Source organism: Schistocerca cancellata, chromosome 4 (genome assembly GCF_023864275.1).
Source record: "Schistocerca cancellata isolate TAMUIC-IGC-003103 chromosome 4, iqSchCanc2.1, whole genome shotgun sequence".
NCBI classification, from domain to species: Eukaryota; Metazoa; Arthropoda; class Insecta; order Orthoptera; family Acrididae; genus Schistocerca; species Schistocerca cancellata.
The window spans coordinates 919,588,037-919,600,829 of record NC_064629.1 but is presented as its reverse complement, the minus strand read 5'-3'; the positions used below and the strand labels follow the sequence as shown (position 1 = coordinate 919,600,829).

Below are 12,793 nucleotides of genomic sequence, written 5' to 3'. Positions count from 1 at the left end.
AGACTTTTCCCCCGTCAGACTCCAACACATGTCTGCTATAGCCACTAACTACTGGTATTTAGCACCTTTACAGCACAGTTACCAACTGTTTTCAAGCATGTTTCTTAAGAACTAGTTAACAAATTTTTATTCAGGGTCAAACACGGGTATGCATAAACGAACATAAACTCAAGAAAAACAGTCCATGTCATTGATGGGACTTAAACACTCGACGTCTGATAAAGTGCCTCTGTCTTGGCCTATGCAGCGTTCATAGGCTGGAGCCATACAGGTTTAAAGGCTGACTTAAAGCGGCAAGTCTGTAACCACTGTTGCTCTTTTTGATGGAAACACATGTACTTCCGCCCCAGGCATCTGAAAAGAGCAGAAGCAGAAATAACATCGCGGGCAGTCAGACACAATGGCTCTGCACAAGTGTTCCATTGGAGACAGAGTCATTGCTCTGATTGAAGAAGGCAAGTTTTTGATTGGATATGCCGGCAGGAGGTATCTTGTGCAACCTACTACTGCAAAGAGCTGGTGGAAAAATTATGTTGAAAGTCACTTGTAACACTACCATCCCTTTCAAAATTGGCAGTCACTGATAATATTAACCTTCTGTGAGTGGGTTAGCCTGACCCTGACTGTACCTAATGACAAGGTCTATAGTTTCGTAAGTGCAAAGTAAGTGAAACAATAACAACAGCAGAGCAGATGGGTATTGAACTGACATTCTACTAATATGAAAGTAAACTCTAATTATATTTACATGTGATCACCAGCCTAAGTAGGCAATGCAGTATCAAGTTTTATGGCAAAGCGGTAATAAACTGTGCCTAAGAAAACTAACCTCACTTGATACCCTAACTAATCTCTTCTAACAAAGTTACTCTCAATGTTATACAGCAACTTGCCTATGCAAACAACACAACAGCTAACTGTTACGTATAAGATAGAATGGCCAATAGATGCAGCAGTACCCACTGTCTCAGAATAATACTTACTATTGGCAAAAAGTACTATGCAGTATAATGAACAAATGCAGAAGGGCATATGAACCTACTAACAATGAGACTAGCAACTAGTCTTTCATTGGACTCAGTCAAACTGGCTCTGTAAATGACTGCACAACTTGAAAAACTACTTTAAAACAACATATACAAAGAAACAGACAATGACAAATTTACAAATCTGTTCAAAGTGAAGTAATACTGCTGTTTTCACAAATTTTACTTACATACGGCTACAAGCACTTTATATTTTTGCCATTGGTTATTTTAATGGCAGCTTCTTATTTAATGAAAAGCTTTCTTTAACAACACACTTTAGGAAACTTTAAGATGAAAAATTATGTAGCGTAAATCATTTTCTCCTATATAAAAAACTAACTGAACTTCATACATCACAAAGTTAATACAAATTGCAAATTGTTTTACTGCCAAAATTGTCAGTTTAATAAAAACAGGATACTTAGAGTTAATTCACTTGGAAAAGACCCTGTGTAGGAATGTGACAGGATAATCATGGGTGTGCACATGTAACTTAGAAGTTTCACAAAAAGTTATTATTCAATACGTAATATGTGGTCTGTTGGATGTACATATTTAGATAATAGTTCTGCTGAAGGTAGTGGCACTTGTGGAAAATTACAGTGGCTGTAAAACAGGCTGTAAAGCAACCATGGTACTTGATATTAACCACATCCTGATATAACTCTTCTTGATGTCATAAATGTAACCAAACAGGGCCAATAATGATACCATGGTCAGTAGGTCACTTTACATTCCATCTGAGGCTAATATACATGCTCACAAGCTCTTCTTGCCTTAATTTATACATGCAAATTAACCAAAATAGCTGACAAAGGTTGCCACTGACCATTCAGCATCGCAGTCGGAACTCATATTCCATTCAGCATCACAGTCAGAACTCGTATTCCACTCAGCATCATAGTTGAAATTCGAATTCCACTCAGTATCACAGTCAGAACTCAAACTGCGACTCGCCACAAATAAATCAAGCGCCTTGCGCACCAAGTCCACCTTTTCCAGTCCCACCAAACTACTTCCGTAGCAGTGGGGCTTTACTACAGGTTTTACATTTAGATTACCTGCTCATGGACCAGTAAAATATACCGAGCTTTTACAAATTATTACATTCACGGAGTATTACATGTAAAACCAGAGGTACAGTTTCAAAGTAATTTCTCAGAACACAAATATAATCAACATAATTATCACATATTTACATAACCAAAGATATTGACTATGCAGTTACACTAGTGTACAATGTTGGCATAGAAGTTATATGGAATATACATAAATCTGCTGATTATTGATGTTACACCCTGAAAGCATTTTATTTTCTTTACTTGTTCTTCTGCTCTATTTTCTGTCAGCGATAGCCAGTGGGAGTTCACTTGGTGACAGAAAAATATTGAGTACAAGATAAAAAAATAAGAGTTAGTTTTCTTTCATGGTACCCTTGTAAATGAGATAAATTTCCTTTAATTTTATGTTTCGAATATTAAATTATATTTACATGCTCTCTGCCTACATATGTAAAAAAAATATACCAAGACTGCCTTTTATAAGGCTATTTTTTATTATTTCAAATTCGTCTGTCTATTCCCTTGTATTGCCACCTGCTAGACCCTTCCAAAAATACATAAAGCATTTCTTCTAATAGTTATTCACCTTTAATTTCCCCTCCCAATGCCAACCCCCATCCCTCTCCCTCTCCAATTGTCATAGATCCCAAATAACTGTCTGGAGAAAACTGTATGCTACTAAAATAGTCAAAGTGTCGTACTCCCTCGCCCCCTCACAGTAACTTGACATCTACATATATACTCCACTAGCCACCAAGCGGTGTGTGGTGGAGGGCACAATTCGCGCCAAAGTCATATTCCCCCTCCGCACTCTGCTCCACTCATGGATCACCCAAGGGAAAAATGACTGTCTGAATGCCTCAGTACGAGCTCTTATTTCCCTTATTTTTGAAAGGTGATCATTGTGCGATTTGAAAGTTGGTGGTAATAATATATGTTCTACATCCTCGATGAAGATCGGATTTCGGAGTTTAGTGAGCAGCCCCTTCTGTTTAGTGCAGTGTCTATCTGCATGTGTGTCCCACTTTGAACTTTCTATGAGATTTGTATCGCTTTCGTGATGGCTAAATGTACCAGTCACGAATCTTGCCGCTCTTCTTTGGACCTTCTCAATCTCTTGAATCAGACCCAACTGGTAAGGGTCCCATACAGACTAACAATACTACAAGACTGGATGAACTAACGTATTGTAATCTATTTCCTTTGTTGAAGGACTGCATTGCTTCAGGATTCTACCAATAAACTGCAATCTAGAGTTCGCTTTATCCGTTACTTGTGTAATCTGATCATTTTGTAGCAAGTGACAGTGCGGAACTGAGTCAAACACCTTTTGAAAGTTGAGAAATATGGCATCAACCTGGGAACCGGTATCTAGAGCCTGCTGTATATCATGCACGCATGCCTGATGTTTCCTAAAACCGTGCTGGTTTCTGCAGATGAGCTTCTCAGAGTCTAGAAAGGTCATTATGTCTGAACACAAAATATGTTCCATGATTCTACAGCAAATCGATGTCAGTGAAATTGGCCGGTAATTATGTGCATCCGATTTTCTACCCTTTTTATAGATTGCTATGACCTTGGCCATCTTCCAGCCCCGTGGAACTTTCCACCGTTCCAATGATCACTGATAGATGACGGATAAGAATGGTGCTATATTTGAGGCATAGTCAACATAAAATCTTACGGGGATACCATCTGGGCCAGACGCCTTCCTAGCGTCTAAGGATCTTAACTGCTTTACAATCCCAGATACACTAAACACTATGTCAGCCATATTGCTTTCAAATTCGTTAAAAGAATCTCTGATTGTCCTTCTGACAGCTGCTTTCATTTCGCATAATTTCTGTTTGTCAGCGGGGCAGTGACTTTGTTTAAAACGACTGTGCAAAATTCTCTGTTTTCTCAGCAACTTTCTAATATGTTGGTTGTACCAAGATGGATCCCCTCCCTCCCTCCCCTATACTTTGGCTAGGCACATAATTCTCTAGTACATGGTGGACAATACCTTTAAAATTCCGACCAAAGATGCTCAATATCTTTGTGTCCCATGGTGAATGCTTGGAGCTGACTATGAAGATATTCGTTAATGACACTTATTTGCTTTCCCAAACAAGAAAACTCTATGCTGGTTTTTTTTTGCAACTTCCACTGACATAGAAGCCACAACAACATTATGGTCACTAATACCTTCTTCTAGATTAACTTCCTCAAAAAGATCAGGTCTGTTTGTCGCCAAGATATCTAATATATTCCCATCTCGAATTGCTTTTCTAACCAACTGCTCAAGGTTGTATGTTGAAAGTGCTTCTAGAATAACTTCACATGAATCTTTGCTTCTGCCCCTGTGATAAACGTGTAATTTTCCCAGTAAATGGATGCTGGATTAAAGTCTCCACCTATAACTAATGGATAATTTGGATATTTACTTCCTATGTGCTCAAGACTTTCCCTGAAACATTCTGCGACATTTGTTGCGGATGCTGGTGGTCTATAAAAACATCCTAATACATGGTCAATCCTTGTCTGATTGACAGCTTTTCCAGACTATTTCACAGTCTGACCCAGTATCAATCTCAATGAGTTCAAAATTTCACTGCTTTTTATGTCTGGTTTCAACTAGCTTTCGGTACCTAATACAATATTGGCATTACTACTGTTTATTTCGTAGATTAACTCGGGGATCTTGCTACAGATACTTCGACAATTTACTAACATGAGATTAAGCAAATTTAAATCCTTTGGAATGACCTGTTTAGGCTAACTAACAATTTTTACAGTTGGCGTGCCCACATTAGTGTCATGAACTGGTAATTTTTCAGGTCAGCGATTTGTTTCCCATGGGGAGGAACCTAATCTAAAAAAAAACCATGTCCATGCCTCAAGTACTGCGCTACCCATGTAGCTGCTTCCTGTGCGTAGTGCACCCCTGATGTATCGGGGGGGCATCCTACAACCTTCCACCCCATAGCGTAGGTCGAGGAATCTACAACCATTTTCGTCACAGTGTCGACATAGCCTCTGGTTTAGATTCTTCACTCGACTTCAAACCAGAGGACCCCGGTCCACCCTGGGTGCAGTGCTGCAGATTGTCAGCTCGGCTTCCACTCTTCGAGAGATGGAGGCCGCCTTCACCAATTTAGTCAGCCGTCGAAAGAACCCAAGGATTTCCTCGGAACCCTGACGACAGGCATTGTTGATGCGGACATGTGCAACAATCTGCAGCTAGCTCTGCACCCTGCACCCTGCACGCTCGATAGCCACTGGAAGAGCCTCTTCCATATCCTGGACAAGCCCCCCCCCCCCTGTCAAGCACACCGAGTGAACGTTGGACTTCTTCCCCACCCTAGCCGCTATGCTCCTGAAGGGCTCCATGACCTGCCTAACATTGGAGCTCCCAATAACTAACAAATGCCTACCCCCATGTGCCTGTCTGGACCTAGCTGAAGGAGCGGCCACCATCCTGGCAGAAGGTGCATTCTGATCATTCTGATCCGGCTCAGCCTTCCCCTCAGCATCAGATAGCACACTGAATCTATTAGCAAAGTGCATGGGATTTGGCAGGAGCCTGCGTCCCCCATGCAGCCTTCGCCTTGAGGCTCAAGACCTCGACACAGTCTGGCACCCACACTGAGGTGAGAGTGGGCCAGCCGGCTCAGTCGCACCTGAGGTCGGCTCAGTGACAGAGAGCTTTGACATCCCCCCCCCCCCCCCCCCCCCCTGCACATCTAGTACAGCAGAGGCTGCCCCAGGCACCTCATCCCCACCGCACCTCAAGGTGGCACTCTGGAGCTTGTTGACTGTGGCCAACAAAGCTTCCAGCTGCATTTGGACTGTGACCTACTCCTCCTGCATCCGCACACAACAGACACAGTCCCTATCCATCTAGCTAATAACTGATTTACTATAAAAAACTTAAGGAAACCTACTGTCACACAAGGTTAACAGCTACATTCTAGTTGGCAGAAAGGTCACTCTATAATGAAAATAAAAATTTATGGTAGAAGCGAGATCTGGTGCTTATTTTCCTGGTAGGGGCTATTTAGTGAATACTGAAGAATAAGACAGTGACCTACAGTAAACAGCTAGGGGCTATCTAGTGAATATTATAAACGAATTAAACAGTGACCTACGGTAAGCTGAACCTACTGATTATCCCTCGTATTTGTAATTTAAACAAGCATTTACGTACACGTGAAAGTGACCTAATAAAACTATAAAAACTGCTATCTTAAATGTACCGAGTCTAAATGGCACTAATAAACGTAAACACTGGGTATTGTACACTGACAGATATAGGTACAAAACAAAACCTTTAGCTAACAATTAGAGTTCAGAATGTAAAGCACAAATACAAATTCTACTTTATTAGAACTCATGGGCTTACAGTACACGATCACTAAAGCCCACAACAAGCTAAGGACTTTAAGCAGATGGCGAGGTGAGTTTTAGCTTTCTGCATATGTAAGAAGGGCTCAGAAGTTGTATTGTAACACTGATTTACTCAGATATTGTAGTGTAATACTAATTTACCACATATTTTACGTTTGCTTAACTGTTAACGGTCGCAGGTTGCGCTAGTCAAAAGTATAGAAGTGAGTTTATAAATCACTGTCAGTATCACTATTCCTAATAAATAGTATAAAAACTGCTACCTTCAATGTATCGAGTCTAAATGACACTAATAAACGTGAATACTGAGTATTGTACTCTAACTTAAACTGATTAACCCTCGTATTGATAATGTAAACAAATGTTTACGTTCACTCGAAAAATAACCTAATAAAACGTATAAAAACTGCTACCTTCAAAATTATCGAGCCTAAATGACACTAATAATCGCGAATACTGAGTATTGTGCACTGAATTAATTGATAATCCCCCGTATTTAACGTCAGTTAAGAATGTAAACAAACATTTGCGTACACCCGGAACTGTCCTAAGTAGAAACTTCGCTTATCTTATTCAGATGCAAATAAAAACTGAAACCTTTAATTTATCATGTGTATCTGACACTAATGCACGTAAATACTATAGAATAAACATCAAAAATGCTTAATTACTAGCTAAGTTACTTATTTTGTAACACAGCAAGCAAAAAGCACTCGTAATCGGCTTCAGGGCTGCCAATATAACGGAGTTGCCAGACATAATATGCGATGGTGCCCATCATACTAGCCACAGGAATAATATGTTTGCATGGCTGATGGCTACCCCTGAGCAGGCTTAAATGTGAGAAGTAGAGCTCATATATCAAAGATGCACCACAGAGTTGATCCAGGGCTAAAACATCAAAAGTATAAGCCAATGACTTTTACTCGCATTTCTATAAGTGGGCTTAGGGTTTAGAGCATAGATACTAATGACACTGAGATGCGCAAATTGCAAGCTCAAAATCATAAATCAATAGGTGTCACAGTAATTGTTTTCCTTTCTTAAGCATACCACAAACTGAAAATCACGTTCACCAGATGTGATTCACTTTCTTGCAGCACCTACAGTGGTTGTAGTGTAAGCGTTATGTGCACTGAAACATTGCTTGAGCTATATAGACTTACAAAGGGTATTTCTGGAGAATCCTATATTTGGCACTACCTCCAAAACAGAGGAACATAAGTCAGAAGACAATAACAGAGCACTGATTGCAAAAAATGGAGATCCACTGTGAAATTCCATAAGGTACAAGTACTATAATATCTCATATCATTGAAGTGAACTGTGCAAGTAAACCATGCCCCATCACCGAAAAAGTGGACTGCAAGTGCATGAAGGAAAGAAAACAGGGATTGTAAAATGAATCCAATACACTGACAGTACAGTTTTTAATATGTCGTTCTAAAGTAAAACTGTTATTCGGACCACACTGAGGTGACAAAAGTCAACTGATAGCAATATGCACATATACAGATGGCAGTAGTATCACGTACACAACGTATAAGATCTCTGTGCAGTGGTGGACCTGTCATTTGTACTCAAATGATTGATTTGAAAAGGATTATGATTTCATTATGGCCACATGACGGGAATTAACAGATTTTGAGTACAGAATGGTAATTGGAGCTATTGCATAAGTCGTTCCATTTTGGAAATTGGTAGGGAATTCAATATTCCGAGATCCACACTGACAAATGTGTGTGGAGACCACCAAATTTTAAACATTACATCTTACAATGAACACTGCATTGGCCAACAGCCTTCACTGAAAAACCGAGAGCAGTGGTGTTTGTGGAGATATATCATTGCTAACAGACAAGCAGCACTGCGTGAATTAACCACAGAAATCAATGTGGCATATATGACGAACATACCCGTTAGGGCAGTGCGGTAAAATTTGGTGTTAATGGGCTATGGCAACAGACAACCAACATGAGTACCTTTGCTTACAGCACGAAATTGCCTGCAGCACCTCTCCTGGGCTCGTGACCATATTGGTTGGATCCTAGACAACTGCAAAACTGTGGTTTGGTCAGATAAGTCCCGATTTCAGTTGGTAAGAGCTGATGGTTGGGTTTGAGTGTGGCTCGGAGCCCACAAAGCCACAAACCCAAGTTGTCAACAAGGAACTGTGCAAGCTGATGGTGACTCCATAATGGTGTTGGCTGTGTTTACACAGAATGATATGGATCCTCTGGTCCAACTGAACTGACCATCGACTAGAAATAGTTATGTTTGGGTACTTGGGAGACCATTTGCTGCCATTCATGGACTTCATGTTTCCAAATAATGATGGAATGTTTATGTCTGCCAGTGCGCCATGTTACCAGGCTGTCATTGTTCGTAGTTGATTTGAAGAACATTCTGTACCCAGTCACCCAATAGGAATGCCATCGAACATTTATGGGACGTAAAAAAGATGTTCGTTCATGCACAAAACATTGCACTGGCAACACTTTCACAATTATTGATGGCTATAGTGGCAGCATGGCTCAATATTTCTGCAGGGGACTTCCAACAACATGTTGAGTCCATGTCACGTCAAGTTGCTGCACTATGCTGGGCAAAAGGAGGTCTGACACGATATTAGGAGGTATCCCATGGTTTATATCACCTCAGTGTAAAATAATCAGAACAACGAAAAGTAGCTTCACCCCTGTTATGATTGCAAAACAGTCATTACTGATGTTTGTTGATAAAAGCAAAAATCTTCAGATGAATAAGCTCTTTAATTTTCACTACACTTATAACACACACACACACACACACACACACACACACACACACACACACACACACAGAGAGAGAGAGAGAGAGAGAGAGAGAGAGAGAGAGAGAGAGAGAGGGGGGGGAGGGGGGGGGACCAATAAGAGGTTCACCTAGCAGACCGTGGGACACAGTTGCAAAGCAGTGCCTCGCAGTTAGTGCAATTCTTCCATAATGTATTGCCCGATAGTTTCATATTAACGACTTCCCTAGGTCAGCGCTATATTTATATGAGACTTATGGGGGACTAATTGCTAGAATAGGCTACTGTGTTATGTGAAAATTTTAGTTAAATGAGGTGATGCTCATTGTTTGATCTGGACCACTGAAACATTCAGCATATCCCAAAACAGCCATAAAGTCTGTACACTAATGTCAAGATAACTCTTCAGCACATTTACTGTCTACAGATATTGATGTTTACCAGTCCTCTTTTAACTGAAAAAATTGGGTAGGCAACTAGTGCAAAACCAGAATGACCAATAAACATTAAAGCTAGCAACCTTCCAGGTAATATCATTATGAACAAACATGAAAAAGTCATTGGGAAATCTAAAACATGAAACAGAGACATTATTCACATGACCCCCATGTAACATCCTGCAATGTCATCGAAATTTCAGTAAAACACAGAAGCCAGTTAAACAGAGTGATATATTAGAAATAACAGCCAATCAGTAGCAAAATAATGGTCTATTAAACCTTGACCATGGTTTCGACTTTTTTAAAACCATCTTCTTCAGATGATGTAGGACTTGCTTTTACAATTTTCAGCTTAATGTCCATATATTTAGATGCAGCTTTGGATACTTGGGAAGGTGCAAATTTCAAGATTTTGAAAATTTAATATCTTCAAGGTTTAATAAACCTGTATTTTGCAACTGGTTGGCTGTTATTTCTAATCCATTGAAGCTCTTGCATGCACAGTTGCTATAGCACAGCCATGTTCAAAATCTCAAAATAATATGTTATTTTCCAAGTTTAATGACCCTCATGACAAAATTCAACTCCCATCACTAGTTATTTGCTGTACTGGTCTCCACTTAACTCTGAACTAGAATACTACAGGGGCATCAAAACTGAGAAGAAAAAAAAAAAAAAAAAAAAAAAAAATCTCTAGACCAATGTTCAAAGCACAAGAACAAGAAAGATCCAACAGTCACAGGAAATCAAGCACGTCAGCTCTCATGGAAACAATATAGTTCGTTCCTTTTTTTGAAGTTACCGACCGCTAATGATTTTCATGATGTGCTGCCTTCAATTAACAATGCCAGCTCCTTCTACATCTCCACATTCCATGTTACTACTTGAGACTACAAAACTGCTGACTAGCCATCACTACTGGGAGCTACTGCTGTAATGTCTTGCATCTCTGCAGTTACTCAAAACAAGCCATAAGAAGTCAGAAACTGCTGATGAACCTGTACGCTTGGGCGCAGAAACATAAGTCTTCTTTCAGTCATTCCGTACTCAACATGTAGCTTGTCCAATCACCATAGATCCCAAATAGCTGTCTGGAGAAAACTGTATGCTACTGAAATTGGTAACTGTGTTCTGCAACTCTATGGATGTTAAGACCATCTCTCTCTCTCTCTCTCTCTCTCTCTCTCTCTCTCTCTCTCTGTGTGTGTGTGTGTGTGTGTGTGTGTGTGTGTGTGTGTGTGTGTGTGTGTACATGAGAGAGCAGGTTGGGGGGAGGAGGGGTGGTAGGGGATATTGAATGTGAATAAATATTAGTAAATATTAGAAGAAATATTTTACATATTTTTCGGAGAATCAAGGATCAAGCGGGTAGCAATACAGGCTAATAAAACTAAACTAAACTCCACCCGAACAGGCCATGAAGGCCCAATGGTACCGACCAACCGCCGTATCATCCTCAGTCTACAGGTGTCACTGGATGTGGATATGGAGGGACATGTGGTCAGCACACTGCTCTCCTGGCCGTATTTCACTTTACGAGACCAGAACCACGACTTCTCAATCAAATAGCTCCTCAGTTTGTCTCACAAGGGCACTCCACTTGCCAACAGCGCTTGGCGGACGAGATGGTCACCCATCCAAGTGCTAGCCCAGCCTGACAGTGCTTAACTTCGGTGATCTGATAGGAACTGGTGTTACCACTGCAGCAAGGCCATTGGCAATACAGACTAATAGAGAGATGAATTTGAAATAACAAAAAATAGCCTTAAAAAAGGCCCTCTTGATGTATTCCTTTCAACATACGTAGGCTGAGAGCAATTACTGATAATTTAGTATTCAAAACATAAAATTAAAAGAAATTTATTTTAATTAAAAGGTGGTGACATAGAGGAAAACTAAATCATTTTTTTATCTTGTGTTTGATGTTTTTCCATTGCCAAATGATGTTCCACTGCCTCTCGCTGACAGAAAATTGACAGAAGAACAAGTAAAGAAAATAAAATGCTTTCAGTTCTCTAATATTTTGTCCAAAAACCCCCATTATTTCTGACATCATGCGATTTGGCATGGAATTAATGGGGTGTTGGATGTAATTGATAGAACAGGCAGCTTCCTCCCAGGCCTCAAGAGCACATAGTCCCAAAGGGCATCAGCTGTAACTGGTTGGTTTTGTGGCCAGTTCTCTGACATCGTTCCTGCTAACTGTACCCAAATATTTTCCATGGGATTTATATCAGCAGCCTTTGGTAGCCAGTTCATGTCATTAATATCCAAGTTGGACAGTTACTGCTGAATGAATGCGGACTTATGCACAGGTGAATGATCATCCTGTAGCGTGAATCCACCTTCACTATGTAGCGTTCACACCGAAGGCAACATCACATTCTTCAATATGTGGCCGTACTGCCTGCTATCAAGGGTTCCCCAAAATTCTATGAAGCTTTACTGCTACTCTCACAGAAATCCAACCCCAGCGGAGAACTGATATCTGGCCACTTCTTCTTATTGTAAATATGTATTCCTTGCGATGTCTTGTCCCTCGTGGTCTGTTAACTATGTTCCAGGCCATTGTGGCTCATCGAAAACATCTTGTCATCTGTAAAAATTACACTTTCCCACACCATATTCAGATGGCACTCTTACAACACCAGTCGGTACATTACATTTTCATATCTGAGTTCCTATTTTAAAGCAGATCTTTGTGTGTGCAGTCCAGCTTCCGTGTGTGCAGTCCAGCTTCTGCAGCCTTGCGCAAATTGTGTCACTGAAACCGGGAAGTTGGTCTCTTGCAGCAACAACTTCACATTTAGGAACGGAAGCTGTCACCTCTTACGCACAAGTTCTGTGTCGTCCTGCTGTGTACCTAGTCAGTCTCTTACTGCCAGAGTCTGCAGGTAGTGAATCTTTCAACACAATTCTTCCACCATCTCTTTGTGGTAGCGTGTGGCATGCCACACCCCCTTCCAGCATCTTTAATTGAATCGCTCAGATCATTGACTCTGTCTCCAATGGAATGCTTGTGCAGAGCCATTGTGTCTGACTGCCCGCAATGTTATTTCTGCTTGCTGCTCTTTTTCAGATGCC

At 40.6% G+C, this 12,793-nt stretch overlaps 1 protein-coding gene and 1 pseudogene across 1 annotated transcript in view; one reads left to right on the top strand and one right to left on the bottom strand.

The window, feature by feature from the left end:
- Window positions 1-12,793, top strand: part of LOC126185091 (SH3 domain-containing protein 19) — a 100,029-nt gene that overhangs the window by 27,541 nt on the left and 59,695 nt on the right. The window lies entirely within an intron of this gene.
- Window positions 11,311-11,428, bottom strand: LOC126185785 (5S ribosomal RNA; annotated as a pseudogene).